At 42.9% G+C, this 26,308-nt stretch overlaps 1 long non-coding RNA gene across 3 annotated transcripts in view; it reads right to left on the bottom strand.

The window, feature by feature from the left end:
• Positions 1-5,170: 5,170 nt before the first annotated feature.
• LOC148777096 (uncharacterized) overlaps positions 5,171-26,308 on the bottom strand; it is a 73,629-nt gene continuing 52,491 nt past the window's right edge. The window contains exons 2-4 of one of the 3 annotated variants that reach the window (XR_016038052.1): positions 13,351-13,544; positions 10,409-10,589; positions 5,171-5,298 (exon numbers count right to left, since the gene is read on the bottom strand). This is a non-coding gene — a long non-coding RNA (uncharacterized LOC148777096). Of the gene's footprint in view, positions 5,299-10,408; positions 13,545-26,308 lie in introns of all 3 variants that reach the window. The other 2 variants (XR_016038053.1, XR_016038051.1) reach the window with 2 other exon arrangements.

Raw genomic sequence — 26,308 nt, 5'->3', positions numbered from 1 at the left:
GACAGAAGTAGATCACCAGACTGGAGTGAGGGTAGTCAGGCTACATTGCAGAGACTCAGTCATCTCTTGGGAAGGGAAGACCGTGTTCCTGAGGTGGGAGGAAGATGAAAAGTAGGAGAATCCCCGGAGTGTTCCCACAATGTGAGGACAGATTACTTATGGTCATCAAAAGCAACAGAGAGGGAGGGAGGGGAGCCAAGGGAGATGGTGGGGCCATCTGGAGGGAAGCCCAGGGCCAATGAGAGAGGGAAATGAGGGACCCTGAAAGGTAAATTACTCCTTCAAGGCATTTGACTACAGAAGATTTGGGGCAGAAGTTGGAAGAGACTGGGACCAGTTAAGGTTAGTTTGTTTAACAATAAACAGGATACCTGAAGTGCAAGAGGAAAGACTGAGGTCCCCAAATATAGGAGGGTAGATTCAGCATCTGTACTCCAAAAAGGCTCCTCCTCCAAGGGTGAGCTTAGGGTTATTTTGTGCAGTTGTGTGGGTTGTGCACTGTACAACCTGAGCATAAACCAAGAGATTTAAGCGAAGAGGAGTGGAGGGAGTGAAGAACTTCAGGTTCCATGTTAACTGGTGAGACTTACAAGAGAGGGTCCTTGGGATTCTAAATTGACCTCACCCAGCAATTCAGCTTTACTTACTACAGTGAAGGGCAAACAGATCTTGATGACAGTGCAAGGGTGGTCAAGGGACTTTCTCAACTTGAGGCCCAGGGGAGGGGAATGGTGCACTTTCTATATGCTGGTCTCCTGGACAACCCTGACTGTGTCATCTCAGACTTAACGTGACACGAAGCCTTTTGGAGTTGGTGGGAGTAGGTGTGAAAGTGCCCTCAGCTCTACTCGCGTGGCAGGTAAGAAGACAAAGATGGGGGACTCCTTCCTTTCCACCTGGCCTGAGAGGTGGGATGAGCAGGAGAAAAGCAGGATCAACCAGCTCAGCCTGGGCTGGGTGCATCTGTAACCCTGCACTCCCACACTCTCATGACCACCACTACCACCTCCATGATCCAGACAGCAGAAGGCACCCCAGGCTAGGCCTGATGCTGCTCTTAATCTTCAGCCCTCACCCTCACTCCCCATCTCGGGCCTCCCCTAAACCTTTCTGGGAGAGTGGGAGAAGGCTAAGAGGTGTCAGTAATGAGAAGAAGCAGAGAGCTCTTCCACCGCCTCAGCACCTTGGCAGCTCCTCTCTCGGGTGGATCAGATGTGCCAGTCTTGCTGGTCAGTATGTGAGTGATGTGAACCCAGAACAGAGGAGCACCTGGCGTGTGCTGCTCCAGTGTGATTCTAATGACAGCCGGCACTTGTTGAGCATACTCATATACAAAATTTGGTATGCTGAGTTATTTCGTGTAGGTCTTCACCTTGGAGCTGCTGCTAAGTCGCTTCAGTCATGTCCGATTGTGCAACCCCATAGATGGCAGCCCACCAGGCTCCCCCGTCCCTGGGATTCTCCAGGCAAGAACACTGGAGTGGGTTGCCATTTCCTTCTCCAACGCATGAAAGTGAAAAGGGAAAGTGAAGTCACTCAGTCGTGTCCAACTCTTAGCGACCCCGTGGACTGCAGCCTACCCGGCTCCTCCGCCCATGGGGTTTTCCAGGCAAGAGTATCGGAGTGGGCTGCCATTGCCTTCCACCTCGGAGCTAGGCCCTATTTTATTAACCTGTTTTATAGATGAGGATGGTGGAGCACAGAGAGGTAAGAAACTTGCCCAGGGTTGCAAGGCTGGTAGGTAGTGGAGCTTGGGATTCGGATCCCTGGAACCTGTCTTCTGAGCAGGAAAAAAACGAGAAAATCTAGGTGATTTTGGTTTGGCAGTGAATTTTTAGATGCAATACCAAAAATATGATCCGTTAAAGAGATAGTTGGTGTTAGACTTTTATTAAAACTTAAAACTTCTGCTCTGTGAAAGCAACTGTTAAGAGAATGAAAAGCCAAGCCATAAACTAGAAAAAAAAATATTGTAAAACATCTGATAAAGGATGTGTACCCAAAATATACAATGAGTTTTAAAATTCAACAGTAAGATAAGAAAAACCCAAGTGAAAAACAGGCAAAAGATCTGAACTGACACTTCATCAACAAAGATATGCAAATGGAAAATAAGCATATGAAAAGATGTCAACATAATTTGTCAGTAGGGAACTGCAAACTTAAAACAACAACAAGACATTAATACATCCCTGTTATAGTGCCTAAAACCAAAAAAACTCCCAGATGCTGCTGAGGATGTGGAGCAACGGGAAACACTCAGTGTTGCAGGTGAGAGTGCAAAACGATACACTCGGGAAGATGGTGCGGTAGTTCATACAAAGCTGAGCATAATCTTACCATATGACTCAGTGAGCTCACTGCTAGGTCCTTTCCCAACTGACTGAAAATTTGTGTCCTCACAAAAACCTACATGTGGATGTTTTATGGCAGATTTATTTGTAATCACTTAAGTACAAAAAGTGACCAAGATTTCCTTCAATATGTGAATGGATAAAAAACTAGTGGCACATCTATACAATGGAGTATTACGCAGCACTAAAAGAAATGAGCTACCAAGTCACAAAAAGACACGGAAGAACCATAAATGTGGCTTAGTGAAAGAAACCAGTCTAGAAATATAGAGAATTCCCTGGTGGTTCAGTGGTTAGGACTCTGGGCTTCCACTGCAGGGGGCATAGATATGATCTCCAACTGGGGAACTAAGATCCTACAAGCCCTTTTGTGGTGCAATCAAAAAGTGAGCCTTAATATGTGCAAATTTTAAAACAGGAGGTAAGAGGATCGCAGGAAGGCATGCACACTATGGCAAGAAAATCTAACTGCCTTACATTACAAAACAGCCTCACTGAAGAGGATAGGGGAGAAAGTGCTGGCCTAAGTAACACTGGCAAGTATGCAATCTGTAAGACTAAAGAAGTGCGTGTGTGCAGGATCCTCTAGTAGTTTCCCATAGGGATATGGTATGCTTGCTAAGTTGCTTCAGTCATGTCTTGACTCTTTGTGATCCTGTGGACTGTAGCCCACCAGGCTCCTCTGTCCATGGGATTCTCCAGGCAAGAATACTGGGGAGAGGGTTGCCACGCCTTCCTCCAGGGAATCTTCCCAACTCAGGGATCAAACCTGTGTCTCTTAGGTCTCCTGCATTGTCAGGTGGGTTCTTTACCACTGGTGCCACCTGAGAAGCCCTGGGGGTTTGGGGTATGGTATAACAATTCTGCATATTAGGATTGAAGAATTAAGTGATGGAAGGTGGGAGCCACTTTTCTTCCTATGGAGTAGGAGTTTTTTAACAGAGCAGAATGCTAGAATGATTCATGTGATGATGGATTAGAGTTGAATAAATCAGTATGAATTTGCATTTAACTATACATAGAAATATTTGTAGATATATGTGTTCACACAGGTATCACACATATATATTTCCTCATTGTGTCAGCTGAGAGGACCTGGAAGCAATGGCACTCCAGTAGCAATGAGCACACAACTAGTGCTCGCATCATGGTTTCATTCTCCAGTGAAAAGGAACCACGACTGCTTGGATAAATGGTTGAGTCAAAGGCCAGGGTGGAAACCCTCAAGATGAGCCTGGAGCATATTTTAGTTCCAGAGAGTAAGGAAATGTTTTTTTAAAACTGATGGGGGTGAGTGGTTGCCTCCCTGGTGATCCATTGGTTAAGATTTCACCTTCCAATGGTGGGGGTGCAGATTCAATCCCTTGTTAGGGAGCTAAGAATCCACATGCCTCATGGCCAATAAACCAAAACATAAAACAGAAGCAACATTGTAACAAATTCAATAAAGACTTCATAAGTGGCCCACATAAAAATTCTAAATTTTTCTTAAAAATTCAGGGTATTGTCAAAGGAACACAGGAGCCAACTTAGAGGGCTCTCAGTGGCACAAACTGGGACAACTGAAGCCAAAAAAAAAAAAAAGGAATATGGGGTTATGACCCATGTATAAAATAAACATACTGATGAATGGGAGAAAAGAGAAGCATCTTATGCAGAATTATTCCAGATAATTTACGCGGATGCTCTGCCCTCAAGGAAAGGGAGCATGACTACCCATTCTTTAAGCTGTCGACTGCTGATAGTGACTTTCTTCCAAAGAATACAGTGTGGAAATGTGTGTGCGGGAGGAGAGTAACTCAAGAATGGAAAAACGTGACAAACACTACCCGAGCCAGGTGATCAAGGACACCACCGACAGTGATAAGTGATCTTGATTGTATTACCCTTGATATAAGGAAAATGATACTTTATGTCAGTGGTCATCCTTCCCTAAATCCATAATCCGAGTCTAGTCATAAGAAAATCAGCGGGACTTCCCTCGTGGTCCAGTAGTTGGAAATCTGCCTGCCAATGCAGGGCACACAGATTTGGTCCCTGGTCCAGTAAGATCCCACATGCCACAGAGCAACTAGGCCCATGTGGCACAATGCTGAAACCCAAACGCTCTAGAACCTGTGCTCAGCAACAAGAGAAGCCACCGCAATGAGAAGCCCGCACACTGCAACCAGAGAGTAGCCCTGAGCTTGCCGCAACTAGAGAAAGCTCACAAAAAGCAGCGGAGACCCAGCACAGCCAAAAAAGTAAGAGAGAGAGGAAGAAAGAAGTAGCCAACACATAGCTGATATATTAAAAAGTTTTAATAGCAAATTCCAATAGAGTGTATCTTAGAAAACACCTGACGAGTGCTTCTCAAATTTGTTGAGGTCGTCACATACAAGAAAAGTTGGCGAAACTGTCACAACCAAGGGGAGCCTAAGAAACATGACTATAAATGTAATATGGTATCGTCAATGAGATCTCGGAGCAGAAAGAGGACATTAGGTAAAAACAAATCTGAATAAGATACAGTTTTATTTTAGTTAAAAATAACGTATTAGTATTGATTCAGTAATTGCAGTGTAATAAATGTACCATGCTAATTGAAGTCGTTGATCATAGGTGCAGGTAGATGGACTGCAATAATATCTTTGCAATTTTTCTGTAAATCTAAAAATGTTCTTTCAAATAGCCTTTTTTCAAAAAAGGGGAAACAAAGCTATGTGGGGGCAGCCAAGAGGAGGCAGCTTTTGAAAAGCTGAAGTCTAAGTAGCCCTGCTTCATGGATGTTGAGCAGGGGCAGTTTCGAAGGCACATGCTTTCCTCCTGCTGGTTTCCTCTACTTGCCGGTCTAGTCCTCAGTTCCAGCCCAGCTTCTCCTGTGACTCTAGAGCTCAAACAGAGAGGCTTCAGGCTGGGGCAGGAGATGTTTGGCAGTATCTGAAGACATTTTTGGTTGTCACAACTGAAATTATAACAGGCATGTAGTTGGTAAGAGGCCATCAGTGTTGTCCAACATCCTACAGGACAACCCCACCCCAACAAATAATTATCCAGCCTCAAGTTCTTTAAGAGATGGGAATACCAGACCAGCTTACTTGTCTCCTGAGAAACCTGTTTGCAGGACAAAAAGCAACAGTTAGAACTGGACATGGAACCATGGACTGGCTCAAAATTGGGAAAGGAGTATGTCAACGCTGTGTATTGTCACCCTGCTTATTTACTTCATATGCAGAGTACATCTTGTGAAATGCAGAGTACATCTTGTGAAATCCCAAGCTAGAATCAAGTTTGCCGAGAGAAATAACAACCTCAGATATCCAAATGATGCCACCCTAATGGCAGAAATTGAAGAGGAACTAAAGAGCCTCTTGATGAAAGAGGAGAGTGGAAAAGCTGGCTTGAAATTCAACATTCAAAAAATGAAGATCCCATCACTTCATGGCAAATAGATGAGGAAACAATGGAAACAGTGACAGACTTTATTTTCTTGGCTCCAAAATCACTGTAAACGGTGGCTGCCGCCATGAAATTAAAAGATGCTTGCTCCTTGGAAGAAAAGCCATGAAAAACCTAGACAGCATATTAAAAATCAGAGACATCACTTTGCCAATAAAGGTCCATCTAGTCAAGGCTATGGTTTTTCCAGTAGTCCTGTATGGATGATGGGCTTCCTCAGTGCTGCTGCTGCTGCTCCTGCTAAGTTGCTTCAGTCGTGTCCGACCCTGTGTGACCCCATAGACGGCAACCCACCAGGCTCTCCTCTCCCTGGGATTCTCCAGGCAAGAATACTGGAGTGGGTTGCCGTTTCCTTCTCCAATGCATGCTTGCATGCTAAGTCGCTTCAGTTGTGTCTGACTCTGTGCGACCCTATGGACGGCAGCCCACCAGGCTCCCCTGTCCATGGGATTCTCCAGGCAAGAATACAGGAGTAGGTTGCCATTTCCTTCTCCTGCTTGATCAGTCTATCAATATAAATATTAATCTCATCTAAAAACACTCTCACAAACACACCCAGAATGACGTTTGACCAGAATGTCTGGGCTCCCTATGGCCTAGATCAGGTCAACCCATAAAATTAACTGTCACTTTGGGATTCTTGAGCCAGCAGCTCTGCCAGGGAACTGGTGGATCTAGTAAGGCAAGGTGCCTTGTCCACCTCATTGGACCTCACCCTACTCATCAGCAATCTCTCTTCCTTGAGCAGACCTGAAAGGAAATACAAAGTTTCTCTGCATTTTTTACTCTGGCAGCCATGAAATTGCACTTTGCTCAAACTCCTACTATCAGAGTCCTTAACTGGCTGAGGGCCCCAGCTGCCACACTTAAAATCCATCGTATGCTTTACTGAGAGCACACCTCCTGTGGGTTGCTCTAGTCCTCCACTCAGAAAGGACTCCTTTTTTGGCATCCAAACATCTCTTTCCCTCTCACTTGTAGTCAGACTTTCGTGGAAATATGACAACTCTCCCTACCTCTTCTGGCTCCCTCCCTATTTCAGGCATTTCCCCCAATAAAATAGTTGTGCAGTTAATCATCTCTTAGTGTCCACTTGTCCAAGGATCTAGACTGACACACTGACTTCTCCTTCAAAGAGGCAGCATTATCTAGAAAGAGCACACATTTCAGAATCAGACATACCTGGATTACAACCTGAACTTCCCCTACTTACTTGCTGTGTATCATCTTATTTGAGTCACAATGTCTCTGAACTTCGGTTTGGCCAGAGTTGTTGAATGACTAAATAAGATATTAAAAGATAAGAAACTTTAAATCCAAATTTATTTCTGTAATTTAATATCTTAGTCTGTTTGGGCTGTGATAACAAAAAGATCATAAATTTTTTGTTGTTCAGTCGCTAAGTCATGTCTGACTTCTTGTGACCCCATGGACTGCAGCACACTGGGCTTCCCTGTCCTTCACTGTCTCCCGGAGTTTGCTCAAACTCATGTTCATTGAGTCAGGGACACCATCCAACCATCTCATCCTCGCTCACCCTCTTCTCCTCATGCCCTCAATCTTTCCCAGCATCAGGGTCTTTTCCAACCAGTTGGCTCTTCCCATTAGGTGGCCAAAGTACTGGAGCTTCAGCATCAGTCCTTCCAATGAATATACAGGGTTGATGTCCTATAGGATTGACTGGTTTGATCTCCTTGCATTCCTAAAGACTGTCAAGAATCTTCTCCAGCACCAAGTTCAAAAGCACCAATTCTTCAGTGCTCAGTCTTCTTTATGGTCCAACTCTCACATCCGTACATCACTACTGGAAAAATCGTAGCTTTGACTAGATGGACGTCTGTTGGCAAAGTGATGTCTCTGATTTTTAATATGCTGTCTAGGTTTCTCATGGCTTTTCTTCCAAGGATCAAACATCTTTTAATTTCATGGCGCAGTCACCGTTTGCAGTGATTTTGGAGCCCAAGAAAATAAAGTCTGTCACTGTTTCCATTGTTTCCTCATCTATTTGCCATGAAGTGATGGGATCTTCGTTTTTTGAATGTTGAGTTTTAAGCCAGCTTTTTCACTCTCCTCTTTCACTTTCATCAAGAGGCTCTTTAGTTCCTCTTCACTTTCTGCCATTAGGGTGGTATCATCTGCATATCTGAGGTTGTTGATATTTCTCTTGGCAAGCTTGATTCTAGCTTGGGATTCATCCAGCCTGGCATTTCGCATGATGTACTCTGCATATAAGTTAAATAAGCAGGGTGACAATATACAGTCTTGACTTACTCCTTTCCAAATTTTGAACTAGTCCGTTGTTCCATGTCCAGTTCTAACTGTTACTTCTTGACTTGCATACACATTTCTCAGGAGACAGGTGAAGTGGTCTGGCATTACCATCTCTTTAAGAATTTTTCACAGTTTGCTGTGATCCATGCAGTCAAAAACTTTAGTATGTAGTAAAGCTTAACCAACAAATGTTTATTTCTCACAGTTCTAGAGGCTGGAAAGATCAAGGTGCCAGCAGATTTGTTGTCTGGTGAGGGCCCTCTTCCTGGTTCATAGGTTGTTATCTTCTGGCTGTGCCCTCACGTGTCAGAGGGACAAGGGAGCTCTCTGGGCTCTCTTTTAAGTTAAGTCGGTTAAGTCGCTTGCTCAGTCGTGTCTGACTCTTTGCGACCCCGTGGACTGTAGCCCACCAGGCTCCTCCGTCCATGGGATTCTCCAAGCAAGAATACTGGAGTGGGTTGCCATTTCCTTCTCCAGGGGGTCTTCCTGACCCAGGGATCGAACCCAGGTCTCCCGCATTGCAGGCAGACACTTTAACCTCTGAGCCACCAGGGAAGCTTGGGCACTCTTTTATATGGGCACTAATCCCATTATTCAGGGTTCCACTCTCATGACCTAAGCACCTCCTAAAGATCCCCATCTCATTTTGGAGGAGGGGGACACAAACATTCAGCCTATAGCATTTAGCTACAAGTGCTGTTCTACTACTGTCAACTTAGTTTTGATAAATGCACCATGGTTATGTAAGATATTAACCTTAGGGGGAGGTGGAAAAGGGGTCTGTAGAAACTTTCTATAATATCTTTATAATTTTCCTATAAATTCCTATAATTTTCCTATAAATCTACAATATTCCCAAAGGGAAAAAAATTAAAGATGTTGCAAATGAGTGATATAGTAGTTGCTCAATAGGTGACAGAATCCTGCCCTACCGTTCAGGCTGACAGAACTGAGAACTGCCTCTGCTGCTGCATTTGCCTGAGCCATGGTCCCTCACCCACAAATAAGGTTTGGTTGTGGATTCCCCAACTGTGATATTGGAAAGAAAAAGGTATTGTTTTATTTAATAGAAAGGTCACTATTTGGTTGTCTGATAGTGCAGCACTGAGTATTTGCTCACCTAGGAAAGGAGGAAGAAGTTTGTCCTTGATAACTATCCCCAGTGTCCCTGCATCATAGAGGCCTCCCTGACTCCCATTCTAGAGTTCACAGGCATGTGTCCGGACACACACGCTGAAGTTCTGTTTATTATCTCTCCCCTGCCCCCATCCCTCTAGAACATTGTCCTCCTGGGTTCAGAGCTGAGGTGTCACTATTATGGCCTCAATGCCCAGGACAGTGTCTGCTGCCTTGTAGTTTTTATGGAATTGAAATTCCCCGGTATGGTTCCAGCCCCCGGGTTCAGCCACTGTTTGGGGGCCTCCTCTGCACTAAAGCCTGCTGTCTTGTTCTCCTATCCTGCCCTGAAGACCTAGCGCCACCCTTCCCCCATACCTGGGCTTCCTCTTTGTTCACTGGCTCTTTCCACCTGTCTGCCAGAAGCTGCCATGCTCCCTGCCAGCCTTAATTCTGCTTCATTTAAGCTCATTTGTACCAATTTCCTGTTAAAGAACTCCCCTGAAGAGCAGCACCTGTTCTGGGAGGCCCAGCTCCCTTTTCCTAATTAGCCCAGAGCCTTGTAGAGGAGGCACCCCTGACATGGCAGTTTTCTCCCCTCTGGGAACTAGCTGGAGCAGAGCCCAAGTTGCAGGCCCAACAGCAGGTATTTCCTGGGAAGCCCTTTGCCAGGACAGGAGCAAGCCTAGAGAGATTCAGATATGCTCAGTTCCTACTGGGCTTGTGGGCGGTAGAACATTCTGTGAAAATTCTGAATTTAAGGAAGGCCAAGGTGCTGTAGGATCTGACCTGCCTCCTGCAGTGAGTTCCCCCCTCACAGCTATGGCGCATCCCATGTCCTCACTGCGTGGCTGTAAACCTCAGACTGTCCTGAGGGCTGCAGCCCAGGATCAGGGTCTGTTCTACTCAGGAAATTGGAGTGAGGAGGAAGTTTGGGAGCAGTGTCCTTATCCCAGGGAATATTTTCATTTCACCCTGACAGCTGACAAATCCAGAAGGCCTCATCGACATAAATTTTTGCCTAACCAGAACTACCCTTTCTGGGTGGTGTTCTAGAAACTCATCTCAGCATGAAGAGACCAGACTCTGCTCAGCACATTTTCACAGTCTCCTCTCACTTCTGTGCTGCAGAAAACTCATTAGCACATTTAATTCCTCTTGGTTTTCATGGAAATGAAACCAAAGCGGGAAGAGGGGAATGCATAAACAGAAGGGCCCAGGAGACTCACCTGGAAGAGGAGAAATTCCTGGGGCTGGGTCAGCCAAGGTCATAGGAAGAACTCTGGCCTCAGCTAGATGAGGTCTGAGTCCCACCTCCACCATTAATTCACTGCAACCACAGGCAAGTCGCTGAATCTCTTGGAGCCTTGGTTTGCACATTTCTAAAGTAGAACTTTTAATACTTGGCTGCTGAGAATAAACGAGATAACATCAGTATCTGGTATAGTACATGGTATTTGATACATAAGGAGTACCCAATAAATAGTAGCTTTCATTACCATTGAAAGGCTTCAAAACGGTGAATCTTTTTTTAAAAATTATGTGACTCTGTGTGAAATCTCCGGAATAGGTAAATCTATAGAGACAGAAATTGGTGGCCAGCAACAGCGGGGAGAGGGAATGGAGGGTGATTGCTGACGGATATAGTTTCTTTTGGGGATGATGAAAATGTTGTAAATCTGATTGTAGTGATGATATTGTAACTCTGTGGATATGCTTAAAAGCCATTGAATTACATCCATTAAAAGGGTGAATTACTTTGGCCACTTGATGCAAAGAACTGACTCATTTGAAAAGACCCTGGTGCTGGGAAAGATTGAAGGCAGGAAGAGAAGGAGACGACAGAGGATGAGATGTTGGGTGGCATCGCTGACTCGATGGACATGAGTTCGAGTAAGCTCTGGGAGTTGGTGATGGACAGGGAAGCCTGGTGTGCTGCAGTCCATGGGGTCACAAAGAGCAGGACACGACTGAGCGACTGAACTGAACTGATGTGATGGGTGAAATATAGCTCAATAAATCTATTACTAACATGCATTTGGATGACACAGAGTGCTGAAAGACAAAATAATAAAACTTTTAAAGTAAACTTTCTTTTTGGATTGGAGACCACTTTAATCTTACCTCAGAGAGCGTCACATTACCTCCTTATGTCAACAATTCTAACCTAAAAGTCTACTGGAACTTGCTAAGGATTGGGAGGACCGCACAGCTCGGTCTTGTAGAGAGATACAGGCCATTCCCACAACTACGCAAGACAGACTGGGCCTCAGACCTTGAACTCACTGACTTTTTTTAAAGACAAATTTTCTAGTATTTACCTATTTGGGGCTGCATTGGGTTTTAGGTGCAGTATGTGGGCTTCTCACTATTTGTGGTATTCAGGTAGCTGCCCCGTGGCATGTGGGATATTAGTTTCCTGACCAAGGATTGAACTCGTGTCTCCTGAATTGCAAGGCAGATGCTTAACCACTGGACCACCAGGGAAATCAGGAACTCACTGACTTTTTAAACTAAATGCTATTAGCTAGACTGTCCTCCATATAACATTTGTATTGGTCTAGATTAAAAAGCAGAACCAAAGCAAAGCCTCCATAACAACGAAGAAATGTGTGTTTTCATGGCTCTGAGAATGTGGCACAGAGAACTGGGGCTGGCTGTGTTACAGCCTTACAAGTTTCAAAGTGTGTCTCCTCCTATGTAGTCTCTATCTGGGAGTTGACATGGAGGTGGCTTTCTGGTGCAAAGGAAAGTTGATGGCAAGAGTTGAACAAAAGAAAAATATAGGGCATAGAATTAAGTATTGCATTAAGAAAGTAAACTGTCTAAGGAGAATGATCTAGAACACATTCTAGATCCCCAAACTAGGGCAACGGTCCTCGCCCTGGCCACCCACTAGAATCACCTATGGAGCACTAAAAATGATGGTGCCTGGGTCCACCTTCAGGGGTTCTGATTGAGTTGGTCGGCATAGTACCTGGGTCACCAGGATTTAAAATCTTCCTAGGTAATTCCAATGAGCAGCCATAGTTGAGAATCCCAGGTCTAGAGTGTTCTAGGCCTCAGTTTCTTTGGTCCAGGGACAAATTTACAAAGGATTGTAGTAGGTGGGACAGGGCCAGGCCGAGCTTCCTCCTCTACGGGGATAGTACACACTTCAGAAGACGGGTTAGCTGTGTGTGAAACAGCAGGACCCTATGATCCTACCCCCCATGTCTTCTGTCTGCCTTTTGTCTGTGGAAAACTTTAATCAAAGAATAAGTTTAATTAGAGAAGTGAGAAATGTGGAAACAAAGGAGACTAAATAATAATAATGCGGTCATTAAGCATAGTCAAGGACATACAGTTCTTTCTCAAGAGCAATAGATAATATTCTGAGCCACATCCTGTGAGCTGTCTTACAGATACCAAAACCCCAGGTGGAGAAGTTAGCTATATGATGACCAGATTGTACCCAGGACTTGAGCTGCCACAATTCTGAGAATTGACTGCAAAGAAATGGGAACAAGTGGACTCTGGAACTGAAGATGAACTGTACCTAAAACAATCAAGAGATGCTGGTCAGACCATTGATGACCAATTTGAAGACGACTGTTAGAGATGATTGTGCTGTTTCTGCATGTGACCCCCTCACCATCTGTCTATAAAAGCTCTCACCCCTTGCTTGTTGGGGGTGGGGAATCAGCCTTTGGACAGATGTCTGCCATACTCTCCCCCCAGTTGCCGGCATCTGAAATAAAGCAAACTTTCCTTTCCACCAACCTGGCCTGTTTATTGACTCTGGGGCGGTAAGCAGCCAGACCCTCCCACACATACCTTTTGGTAACATGTGTATAAGGGCCAGTCTTTACCCAAGAATGGAAGTGACCAAGTTTAGTTAAAGTAGGAAATGTCATGGCTCCAGACAAAAAGCCTAAACAGTGAAGGCAAGACTGGTAGCAATCGTGGAGGACCATGTTATAGTTTAGTGGCTTTCATGCCCGTCTGTACATCCAGACGGTGCCCTGGAGAAGGGGACCCCAGGGAGGAAGGGAGTAGGCTGGAGGGGCACTGGGCAGCATGTTCTCCTGGACTGCTTTGTTGCCTTGGTCTCAGAAAAGCTCCAGTCCTGGGCTTCCCTCTCCCTTGAACACTTTAGAGCTTTCTTAGGAGATGGGATCACTCCTCTCACCAAGTCTGGGGGTTCCATGGGAGTTGGCAGGGCAAGGGAAGGAGGGAAGGTTGGGTTGGACTTTGAAATGTGGGCAAGCTGATTGGCAGAAGTCGTCAGGGTGTCTTGGAATGTCACTTGGGAGGGATGTTGGAAGTCCAAGAAGTTCTTCTTTGGTGTTCCAGTATTTCTTTCAGAATCCTCTATGACACTGACTGGTTAAAAAAAAAAGAAAAAGAAAAATATTCAAGTCAGAAGTCAGTGGATTGGACTAGAACAAAGATCTCACAAAAGCTCAAGACATGATCAGTAGTCAGATCCGGCCAATGCACTAAGAGCTAATAATTTGTATTGAAGGGGGCCACAGAGACAGGCTGATTTGTTTCCAGTTACTCTTTTCTGCTGTGACAAGTGAAAAAAAAAAAAAGAGCAGCAACAGCTGCAACTCATAGAAGTCAAAGATGGTAGATTAAAATGGCCTTCCCAAAGGATAAATGTGTGAGTGCATGTCCAGCTGTTTGTGACTCAATGGACTGTGTCCTGCCAAGCTCCTCTGTCCATGGGATTCTCCAGGCAAGAATACTGGAGTGGGTAGCCTTTACCTTCTCCGGGGGATCTTCCCACCCAGGGATCAAAACCTGCATCTCCTGGGTATCTCCTGAATTGCAAGTGGATTCTTAGCCACTGGGCCACCAGGGAAGCCCCCAAAGGACAGGTCGTAATCTCCAAATTGCCAACAGTTAATGAAAGGGGGGCTGCCTTACCAGTGCTGAAAATGAGTGGGAAAATGGTCAACAGATTGTTGGCACAGAAACATATAGAATAAATTTTGGCCCTGAATCCAAAATGAGGCTTCTCTCTCAACTGTAATATTAAAAAGAAGAAATTTTCATTATAGTGTTTGGTTTGTATTTACTTCCTGTGGAAGCTTCTACTGAGGTTATCAGCCATTCTGGGGGAAATGATTGTGGACATAATGATCGTTACAATGATCACTACAGCTTTTTTTAAGTAAGAAAATGCTTCTATTGCTTAGAAAATCTCAAACATTCTGGATTGAACTCTTAAAATGAATGTCAGTATGCTTTCATAAAAAACATAAGGTGAGACACTTATGTTATTAAAAAAATTTAGTAGCCACATTGAAAAATATATAAAGGCACAGTTGAAACTCATTTTAATACTATGTCTTACATAACTTGGTATTTCCAAGATACAGCATTTCAGTATAAATCAATGTATACATTTTCATTAATGCAGTATTGGAAGTGACACATATACCTAGCACATGCACCACAATGCAACAATATCTAATAGGATGCAATGCTAAGGTGAAATGTAGTCCTACCAAAACAGTACCTTGCTTCAGTTTTTAAATTAACATTAAAAACTCACTGCAGTTTGTGAAGATAGACTCTCAGCAGCCACCTTTGGTCATCAGTGTACGGTGAGCTTCCCAGGTGGTGCTTGTGCATGGGTGGTCAGCCGCTAAATCATGTCCAGCTCTTTGTGGCCCTATGGACGGTGGCCCACCAGGCTCCTCTGTCCGTAAGATTTTCCAGGCAAGAGTACTGGAGTGGGTTGCCATTTCCTTCTCCAGGAGTCTTCCTGACCCAGGGATTAATCCCACGTCTCCTGCTTTGCAGGCAGATCCTTTACCTGCTGAGCCATGGCACAGTAGTAAAGAATCTGCCTGCCAATGCAGGAGATGCAAGAGAGTTGGGTTCGATCCCTGGGTTGGGAAGATCCCTTGGAGAAGGCAGTGGCAAGCCACTTCAGTATTCTTGCCTGGAAAATCCCACAGACAGAGGATCCTGGCAGGCCACAGTCCATAGGGCCACAAAGAGTCAGATACAACTGAGCAAACACTTAAGAGATACAGTGAGCGCTTTGACTAAGGATTTGTGTATTTGGCTACAACTACCAGAGAACTGCTTGAGAACCTAGCATATGGACAGCAGTCCTGAAAATCCCTAGGCCATTAAGGGGAAAACATATCTATACATCTATATATGTATATCTGAAAAGCCACCAAGTATCTGAAGGATGTCATTTTACAACCAAGATTACTTTACCCGCAAGGATCTCATTCAAAATTGATGGAGAAATCAAAAGCTTTACAGACAAGCAAAACTAAGAGAATTTAGCACCACCAAACCAGATTAACAATAAATGTTAAAGGGACTTCTATAGGCAGGAAACATATAGGAAGGAAAAGACCTACAAAAACAAATCCAAAATAATTAAGAAAATATCAATAGGAACATACATATCAATAATTACTTTAAGTGAATGGATTAAATGCTCCAACCAAAAGACACAGATTGGCTGAATAGATACAAACACAAGACCCATATATATGCTGTCTACAAGAGACCCACTTCAGACCTAGAGACACATATAGACTGAAAGTGAAGGAGGGAAAAACATATTCCATGCAAGTGGAAATCAAAAGAAAGCCAGAGTAACAATTTGCATATCAGACAAAATAGATGTTAAAATAAAAAATATGACAAGAGACAAGGAAGGATACTACATAATGATCAAGGGATCAATCCAAGAGGAAGACATAACAATTGTGAATATTTATGTATCCAACACAGAAGCACCTCAGTACATAAGGCAAACACTAACAGACATAAAAGGGGAAATTGATGGCAACACAATAATAGTAGGGGACTTTAACACCCGACTTACACCAACAGAAAACAAATAAGTAAACAGAAAATTGATAAGTAACACAAGCCTTAAATGACACACTAGACCAGGTATATCTAATTGATATTTTCAGGATATTCTAACCAAATGCAGAAGAAAACACTTTCTTCTCAAGTGTACATGGAACATTTTTCAGGATTTGGGTCACAAACCAAGCCTCAGTAAATGTAAGAAAATTGAAATCAATCATGCATCTTTTCTGACCACAGTGCTATAAGATGATATCAATTACAGGAAAAAGATTATAAAAGACACAAACACATGGAGATTAAACAGTATATTTCTAAAACACACACAGATTACTGAAGAAATCAAAACAGAAATAAAAAAATTCCTAGAAAACAATGACTATGAAAACACAGGAACCCAAAACCTATGGGATGCAGCGAAAGTGGTTCTAAGAGGGAAGTTTATAGCAATACAATTCTACCTCAAGAAACAAGAAAAACATAGAATAGACAACTTAATGTTACAACTAAAACGACTAGAAAAAAAGAACAACAGCAACAAAACCCAAAGTTAGTAGAAGGAAAGAAATCACAAAGATCAGAGCAGAAATAAATGAAAAAGAAATGAAGGAAACAATAGTAAAGATTAATAAAATTAAAAGCTGGCTCTTTGAGAAGACAAAATTGACAAACTATTAGCAAGACTTGCTAAGAAAAAAGGGAGAAGAATCAAATCAATAAAATTAGAAATGAAAAAGGAGAGGTTACAACAGACAACACAGAAATACAAAGGATCAGAAGAGACTATTATGAGTAACTATATGCCAATAAAATGGACAACCTGGAAGAAATGGACAGAGTCTTAGAAAAGTTCAATTATCCTAGGCTGAATCAGGAAGAAATAGAAATTATGAACAAGCCAGTCACAAGCGCTGAAATTAAAAATGTGATAAAAAATCTCCAAAGGAAAAAAACAAAACAAAACCAAAAGCCTAGGGCCAGATAGCTTCACAGGTGAATTCTATCAAACATTTAGAGAAGAGCTAATACCTATCCGTCTGAAACTCTTTCAAAAAACTGCAGAGGAAGGAACACTTCCAAACTCATTCTACAAGGCCACCATTACCCTGATACCAAAACCAGACAGTAAAAGTTTTAGTTGCTCCATTGTGTCTGGCTGTTTGTGACCCCATGGACTATAGTATCCCCCCACCCCCAGGCTCCTCTGTCCATGGGATTCTCCAGGCAAGAATACTGAGTGGGTTGCCATGCCCTTCTCCAGGGGATCTTCCTGACTCAGGAATTGAACCCAGGTCGAGAAGGAAATGGCAACCCACTCCAGTGTTCTTGCCTGGAGAATCCCAGGGATGGGGGAGCCTGGTAGGCTTCCATCTAGGGTCACACAGAGTCGGACAAGACTGAAGTGACTTAGCAGCAGCAGCAGCTCCCACATTGCAGGCAGATTCTTTACCATCTGAGCCACCAGGGAAGTTAAAACCAGATAAAGACATCACAAAAAAGAAAATTACAGGCCAATGTCACTGATGAACATAGATGCAAAAATCTTCAACAAAATTCTATGAAACAGAATTCAAGAACACATTAAAAAAAACCATACACCATGATCAGGGCCTCCCTGGTGGCTCAGCAGTAAAGAATCCACCTGTAGTGCAGTAGCTGCAGGAGACACAGGTTTGATCCCTGGGTTGGGAAGATCCCTGGGTTGGGAAGATACCTTGGAGGAGGGTATGGCAACCCACTCCAGTATTCTTGCCTGGAGAATCCTATGGACAGAGGAACCTGGGAGGTTATAGTCCATACGTTCACAAAGAGTCAGACACGACTGAAGCAACTGAGCATGCATGCATGCACACCACGATCAAGTCAAGTGTATCCCAGGGATACAAGGATTCTTCCATACACACAAATCAGTCAATATGACACAGCATATTAACAAACTGGAAGATAAAAATCGTACGATAATCTTGATAGATGCAGTGAAAGCTTTTGACAAAATTCAGCACTCATTTATGGTAAAAACTCTTCCAAAAATGGGCATAGACAGAACTACCTCAACATAATAAAGGCCCGATATGATAAACGAAGAGAAGTGGAAAGCAAGGAAGAGAGGGAAAGGTACATCCAATTAAATGCAGAGTTCCAAAAAAAATAGCTAGAAGAGACAAGAAGGCCTTCTTCAATGAACAATGCTTAATAATAGAAGAAAACAACAAAGAGGTAAAGACTAGAGATCTGTTCAGGAAAATTGGAAACATCAAGGGGACATTCTACCCAAAGGTGGGCACAATTAAGGGTAAAAATGGTAGCGACCTAGTGGACTCTGAGGGCTTCCCTTGTGGCTCAGATGGTAAAGAATCCACCTGCAATGTGGGAGACCTGGGTTCTATAGATACCCTGGAGAAGGGAATGGCTACCCACTCTAGCATTCTGGCCTGGAGAATTCCATGGACTATACAGTCCATGGGGTCGCAAAGAGTCAGACATGACTGAGTGACTTTCACATGTTAGTAGACTCAGAAGAGATCAAGAGGAGACGGAAATAATACATGGAAGAACTGTACAGAAAAGATCCAAATGAACTGGATTACTATGATGGTGTGGTTAGTCACCCAAGAGCCAGTCATTCTGGAGTGCAAAGTCAAATGGGCCTTAAGAAGCACTGCTGTTAATAAAGCTAGTGGATGCAATAAAATTCCAGAAGAACTATTCAAATTCCTAAGGGATGATGCCATAAGGTTTTGCATTCATTATGTCAGTAAATCTGGAAGACCCAGCAGTGGCCACAGGACTGGGAAAGGTCAATCCTCATACCAATTCTCAAAACAGTTAGTACCAAAGAATGTGCTAACCATTGGACAACTCCACTCATCTCCCATGCTAGTAAGGTCATGCTTAAAATCTTGCATGCTAGGCTTCAGCATAATGGTGAACCAAGAACTTCCAGATGTCTAAACTGGGTTTAGAAAAGAAGAGGAACTAGAGATCAAATTGCTAACATTTGCTGAATTATAGAGAAGCAAGGGAATTTCAGAAAAGCATCTATTTCTGTTTCATCAACTATGATTAAGTCTTTGACTGTGTGGATCATGACAAATTGTGAAAAGCTCTTAGAGAGATGGGGATACCAAACCATCTCACTTGTCTCCTGAGAAACTTGTATGCAGATCAAGAAGCAACAGTTAGAATCCTGTATGGAACAACTGATTGGTTCAAGATTGAGAAAGGAATATGACAGGGCTGTCTGCTGTCACCCTGTTTGCTTAAGCTATACGCTGAGCATATCATGAGAAATGCCAGGCTGGATGAGTTACCAGCTGGAATCTAGGCAGGAGAAACATCAACAACCTCAGATATGCAGATGATACCACTCTAATGGCAGAAAGCAAAGAGGAACTAAAGAGCTTCTTGATGAAGGTGAAGGAAGAGAGTGAAAGAGCCAGTTTAAGACTAAATATTAAAAAAAAAACCAAAAACTAAGAGCATGGCATCCAGCCCCATTTCTGCATGGCAAATAGATAAGAAAAGGTGGAAGAAGTGACAGATTTCCCCTTCTTGGGCTCCAAAATCACTGCAGATGGGGACTATAGCCATGAAATCAGAAGATGATTGTTTCTTGGCAGGAAAGTGATGACAAACCTAGACGGTGGGTTGAAAGGCAGAGACATTACTCTGCCGACAAACATTCGTATAGTCAAGGCTATGGTCTTCCCAGTGGTCACGTATGGCTGTGAAAAAGGCAGCACACCAAAGAATTGATGCCTTTGAACTGTGGTGCTGGAGAAGACTCCTGAAAGTCCCCTGGACACCAAGGACATCAAACCAGTCAATCTTAAGGGAGAGCAGCCCTGAATATTCACTGTAAGGACTGACGCTGAAGCTGAAACTCCATTATTTTGGTCATCTGATGTGAACAGATGACTCATTGGAAAATCCTGATGCTGGGAAAGATCGGAGGCAGAAAGACAAGAGGGCATCAGAGGATGAGATGGCTGGACGGCATCACTGATGCAGTGAACGTGATCTTGGCCAAACTCCTGGAGATGGTGAGGGAAAGGGAGGCCTGGTGTGCTGCAGTCCATGGGGTACCAAAGAGTTGGACATGACTGGGCAACTGAACAACAGCAACATGATAAACCCACAGCAAACATTATTCTCAATGGTGAAAAGCTGAAAGTATTTCCTCCAAGATCAGGAACAAGACAAGGGTGCCCACTCTTGCCACTATTATTCAACATAGTTTTCAAAGTTTTATCTACGGCAATCAGAGAAGAAAAAGAAAAGGAATCCAGACTGGAAAAGAAGAAGTAAAACTCACTGTTTGCAGATGACATGATACAATACATAGAGAATCCTAAAGATACTATCAGAAAATTACTAGAGTTAATCCATGAATTTGGTAAAGTATCAGGATACAAAAATCAATACACAGAAATCACTTGCATTCCTATACACGAACAACAGAAAATCAGAAAGAGAAGTTATGGAATCATTCCCATTTACCATTGCAACAAAAAGAATAAAATATCTAGGAATAAGCCTACCTAAGGCCACCTCATGCGACGAGTTGACTCAGTGGAAAAGACTGATGCTGGGAAAGGTTGGGGGCGGGAGGAGAAGGGGACGACGGAGAATGAGATGGCTGGATGGCATCACTGACTCTGTGGACATGAGTTTGAGTGTACTCCGGGAGTTGGTGATGGACAGGGAGGCCTGGCGTGCTGTAATTCATGGGGTCGCAGAGAGTCGGACACGACTGAGTGACTGAACTGAACTGAACTGAAATCACTGCAGATGCTGACTGCAGCCATGAAATTAAAAGACGCTTACTCCTTGGAAGGAAAGTTATGACCAACCTAGATAGTGTATTAAAAAGCAAAGACTTTACTTTGCCAACAAAGGTCCGTCTAGTCAAGGCTATGGTTTTTCCCGTGGTCATGTATGGATGTGAGAGTTGGACTGTGAAGAAAGCTGATCGCCGAAGAATTGATGCTTTTGCACTGTGGTGCTGGAGAAGACTCTTAAGAGTCCCTTGTACTGCAAGGAGATCCAACCAGTCCATTCTAAAGGAGATCAATCCTGGGTGTTCATTGAAAGGACTGATGCTAAAGCTGAAGCTCTAATACTTTGGCCACCTCATGCGAAGAGTTGACTCACTGGAAAAGATTCTGATGCTGGGAGGGATTGGGGTTGGGAGGAGACGGGGACGACAGAGAATGAGATGGCTGGATGGCATCACCGACTTGATGGACATGAGTTTGAGTGAACTCCAGGAGTTGATGATGGACAGGGAGGCTAGGTGTGCTGTGATTCATGGGGTCGCAAAGAGTCAGACACAACTGAGCGACTGAACTGAACTGAACTGAACTGAAGAAGACAAAACAGCTGTATACAGAAAATTATAAGGCACTGATGAAAGAAATCAAAATGACATAAACATATGGAGAGATCCTCCATGTTCCTGGGTTGGAAGAATCAATACTGTGAAAATGACTATACTACCAAATACAACCTACTGATTCAGTGCAATCCCTATCAAATTACCAATGGCATTTTTCACAGAACTAGAACAAAAAATTTCACAATTCTTATAGAAACACAAGAGACCTGAAAAGCCAAAGCAGTCTTGAAAAAGAAGAATAGAGTGGAGGATTCAACCTTCCTCACTTAAGACTATGCTACAAAGCTACAGTCGTCAACACAGCACTGTACTGTCAAAAAACAGGAACATAGATGAATGAAACAAGATAGAAAGTCCAGTCATAAACCCATGCACCTATCAGCACCTTATCTTTGACAAAGGAGGCAAGAATATATAATGCAAAATAGACAGTCTCTTCAATAAGTGGTGCTGGGAAAAGCCATGTGTAAAATAACAAAATTAGAATACTTTCTAACACCACATACAAAGATAAACTCAAAATGGATTAAAGATCTAAATGTGAGACCAGAAACTATAAAACTCTTAGAGGAAACATAGGCAGAACACTCTTTGACATAAATCATAGCAAGATCCTCTATGACCCACCTGTTAGAGTAATAGAAATAAAAGTAAAAATAAACAAATAGGGCCTAATTAAACCTAAAAGCTTTTGCACAGCAAAGGAAACTATAATCGAGGTGAAAAGACAACCCTCAGATTTGGTGAAAATAATAGCAAATGAAATAACTGACAAAGAATTAATTTCCAAAATATAAAAGCAAACAAAACAAAACAAATATACAAGCAACTTATGCAACTCAATACCAGAAAAAGATACAACCCAATCAAAGAGTGGGCAGAAGACCTAAACAGACATTTCTCCAAAGAAGACATACAGATGGCTAATAAACGCACGAAAAGATGCTCAACAACGCTCATCATTAGAGAAATGCAAATCAAAACTACAATGAGACATCACCTCACACTAATCAGAATGGCCATCATCAAAAAATCTACAAACAATAAATGCTGGAGAGGATGTGGGGAAAAAGGAAACCTCTTGCACTGTTAGTGTAAATTAGTGAATGTAAATTGATACAGCCACTATGGAGCTTCCTTTAAAACTACAAATAAAACTACCATATTAAAAAAAATCTACTATATGACTCAATAATCAAACTGCTGGGCATATATCCTGAGGAAACCTTAGTTTAAAAAGACACATATATCCCAGTGTTCATTGCAGCACTATTGACAATAGCTAGAACATGGAAGTAACCTAGATGTCCGTCCACAGATGAATGGATGGAGAAGCTGTGGTACATATATACGATGGACCATTACTCAGCTATGAAAAGGAAGACATTTCAGTGAGTTCTAATGAGATGGATGAACCTAGAGCCTGTTCTACAGAGTGAAGTGAGTCAGAAAGAGAAAGACAAATACTGTATACTAATCTATTTCTGCTTCATTGACTATGCCAAAGCATTTGACTGTGTGGATCACAATAAACTGTGGAACATTCTGAAAGAGATGGGAATCCCAGACCACCTGAGCTGCCTGTTGAGAAACCTGTATGCAGGTCAGGAAGCAACAGTTAGAACTGGACATGGAACAACAGACTGGTTCCAAATAGGAAAAGGTGTACGTCAAGGTTGTATATTGTCACCTTGCTTATTTAACTTATATGCAGAGTATATCATGAGGAACGCTGGGCTGGAAGAAGCACAAGCTGGAATCAAGATTGCTGGGAGAAATATCAATAACCTCAGATATGCAGATGACACTACCCTTATGGCAGAAAGTGAAGAGGAACTCAAAAGCCTCTTGATGAAAGTGAAAGAGGAGAGTGAAAGGTTGGCTTGAAGCTCAACATTCAGAAAACAAAGATCATGGCATCTGGTCCCATCACTTCATGGGAAATAGATGGAAAAACAGTGGAAACAGTGTCAGACTTTATTTTTTTGGGCTCCAAAATTACTGCAGATGCTGATTGCAGCCATGAAATTAAAAGACGCTTGCTCCTTGGAAGGAAAGTTATGACCAACCTTGATAGTATACTAAAAAGCAGAGACATTACTTTGCCAAAAAAGGTCCGTCTAGTCAAGGTAATGGTTTTTCCCATGGTCATGTATGGATGTGAGAGTTGGACTGTGAAGAAAGCTGATCGCAGAAGAATCGATGCTTTTGAACTGTGGTGTTGGAGAAGACTCTTGAGAGTCCCTTATACTGCAAGGAGATCCAACCAGTCCATTCTAAAGGAGATCAATCCTGGACGTTCATTGGAGGGACTGATGCTAAAGCTGAAACTGCAATACTTTGGCCACCTCATGCGACGAGTTGACTCACTGGAAAAGACTCTGATGCTGGGAAAGGTTGGGGGCGGGAGGAGAAGGGGACGACGGAGGATGAGATGGCTGGATGGCATCACCGGCTCTGTGGACATGAGTTTGAGTGAACTCCGGGAGTTGGTGATAGACAGGGAGGCCTGGCGTGCTGTGATTCATGGGGTCGCAAGGAGTCGGACACGACTGAGCGACTGAACTGAACTGAACTGAACTGAATGCATATACATGGGATCTAGAAAGATGCTACTGATGAACCTGTTTGCAGGGCAGCAATGGAGACACAGACATAGAGGACAGACTTGTGGACTCAGGGGAAGGAAGGAGAAAGTGGGGCAAATGGAGAGAGTAGCTTGGAATCACACACACTATCATATGTAAAACAGCTATGGTAGCCAGTGGGAGTTTGCTGCATGACTCAGCGAACTCAAACTGGGGCTCTGTGTCAACCTAGAGGGGTGGGGATGGTGTGGAAGGTGGGAGGGAGGTTCAAGAGGGAGTGGATATATGTGTATCTACGGCTGGTTCATGTTGATACATGACAGAAACCAACACAATATTAAAAAGCAGTTATCCTTCAGTTAAAAATAAAACATTTTTGTTTCATATGGAATAAATGAAAGTGCATCTGTATCTCACATACTATATAAAAATAAATTACAGCTAGCTTAAAGATTTAAAGTGAAAGGCAAATTTTAAAAGCCAATATGGAGGGATATCTTTAAGATCTTAAAAGTGAACTTGCTCAGTCATGTCCGACTCCTTGCGACCCCCATGGACTGTAGCCTGCCAGACTCCTCTGTCCATGGGATTTTCCAGACAAGAGTACTGGAGTGGGTTGCCATTTCCTTCTCCAGGGGACCTTCCTAACCCAGGGATCGAACCTGGGTCTCCCGCATTGCAGGCAATCTGAGCCACCAGGAAAGCCCCTAAGATCTTAAGGTAGGACATAATTCACTAAGCAAGATACAAAAAGTGAAAACTGCAAGTGGAAAGTTTGATAAATGTAGCTATATTAAAATTAGAAATATCTAATTCATCAAAAGATGCCATACGTCTTCATTTTCTTCTTTTTCTCCTTCTTTCCAGTTCCTCCCATCCCCTCCTTCCCTTCCCTTCCTGAAACATTCAGTACTAAAAAATTAGGTGAGGACAAGTCAGGTATTTTGTCACATTGGAGGGTTAAGGGAGAACAAGGGCGGCTCAAAGGAAGCGTCAGAGTCCAAGTAGCAGGGAGGCATCTGCACGGGGGATGTATCCAAGGCCAGAGAGCACAAGCAGGGAAGCAGAACAGGGGCAGCAGCCTGAAATAGGGTGTTAGAGCACCAAGGAAGTGGGGAAGGCATCCGGAGAGGATGCACATCCTCTTAAATACACAAATATGAGTATGAATATATATGACGTCCATGATTTGTTTCAAAATAACATAGGAGGTACAGGAAATAGATGAGTGGCGAGGCAGGATGAGCCAGGGGTGGGAAGTTTGATGAGTCTTGACGATGGGTACACTGGGCTGTAGTAGTTTACGTTTTTGTACGTCCAAAATTCTCCATAATAAGCATTTTTCAGTGTAAACACACACACACCACAATGAAAATGAGGAGATAAGCTACAAATCTGTAGAAGAATTGTTCTATGCATATAAGTGGTGTAAAATTTGAATCTATAACACAGGACTTCCCTGGCGGTCCCGTGGCTAAGACTCAGATATCCGAATGCAAGGGGCCTGGGTTCAATCCCAGGTCAGGGAACTAGATTCCACATGCAACCAAGACTGGGGAACAGCATACATAAATGAATGAATGAATAAAATATATATATATATCTTTAAAAAAAGAAACTATAACATATATTTAAAGGAAACAAAACCCTCCATGTCAACAATAGACAAATAATCTGCTTCCTTGAAAAGGAAATATAAAGACCAAAAAATCTGAAAGAATTTCTGACCCATAGTAGTCAGAAAAATGCACATCAAAAGCACAGTTAGGGACTTCCCTGGTGGTCTAGTGGCTAAGGCTCTGTCTTTCCAATGCAGGGTGCATGGGTTCGATTCCTGGTCAGAGAACTAGATTCCACATGCCACAGCTAAGACTTGGAGCAGTCAAATAAATAAATAAAAATAAATAGAAAAGAAAAAAAACACACAATTAGATACTACTTTATCTATCAGATTGACACAAATTAAAAGCTGTGTTGCTAAGTCTCAAGCACTGCTTGTAGGAGTGTAAATTCATCAATTGTTCTGGCACCATTTAGCCAAGTATAAACTCTTTTACGCACGCACCAGAACATGGGAGTAAGAAGACTGAAGGTAAACTTGCCTGTAATTTAAAAAAACAAAAACTGGAAATAAGCCAGTGCCTGATGGAGCAATGAGATGACATTAGCAGTGCAAATGCAAATGTACTATTTACATCAACATGAATGAATCCTGCAAACATAAGTTTGAGTGAAAAAGACAAATCACAGAAAAATACAAAAAATAAAACAATACCTTTTGAAAAGTTCAAAAACAAGCAAAACTA

The sequence above is a fragment of the Moschus berezovskii genome, chromosome 8 (genome assembly GCF_049115385.1).
Source record: "Moschus berezovskii isolate FMDL1 chromosome 8, NW_MosBer_1.0, whole genome shotgun sequence".
NCBI classification, from domain to species: domain Eukaryota; kingdom Metazoa; phylum Chordata; class Mammalia; order Artiodactyla; family Moschidae; genus Moschus; species Moschus berezovskii.
This window is presented reverse-complemented; position numbering and strand designations above follow the sequence as displayed.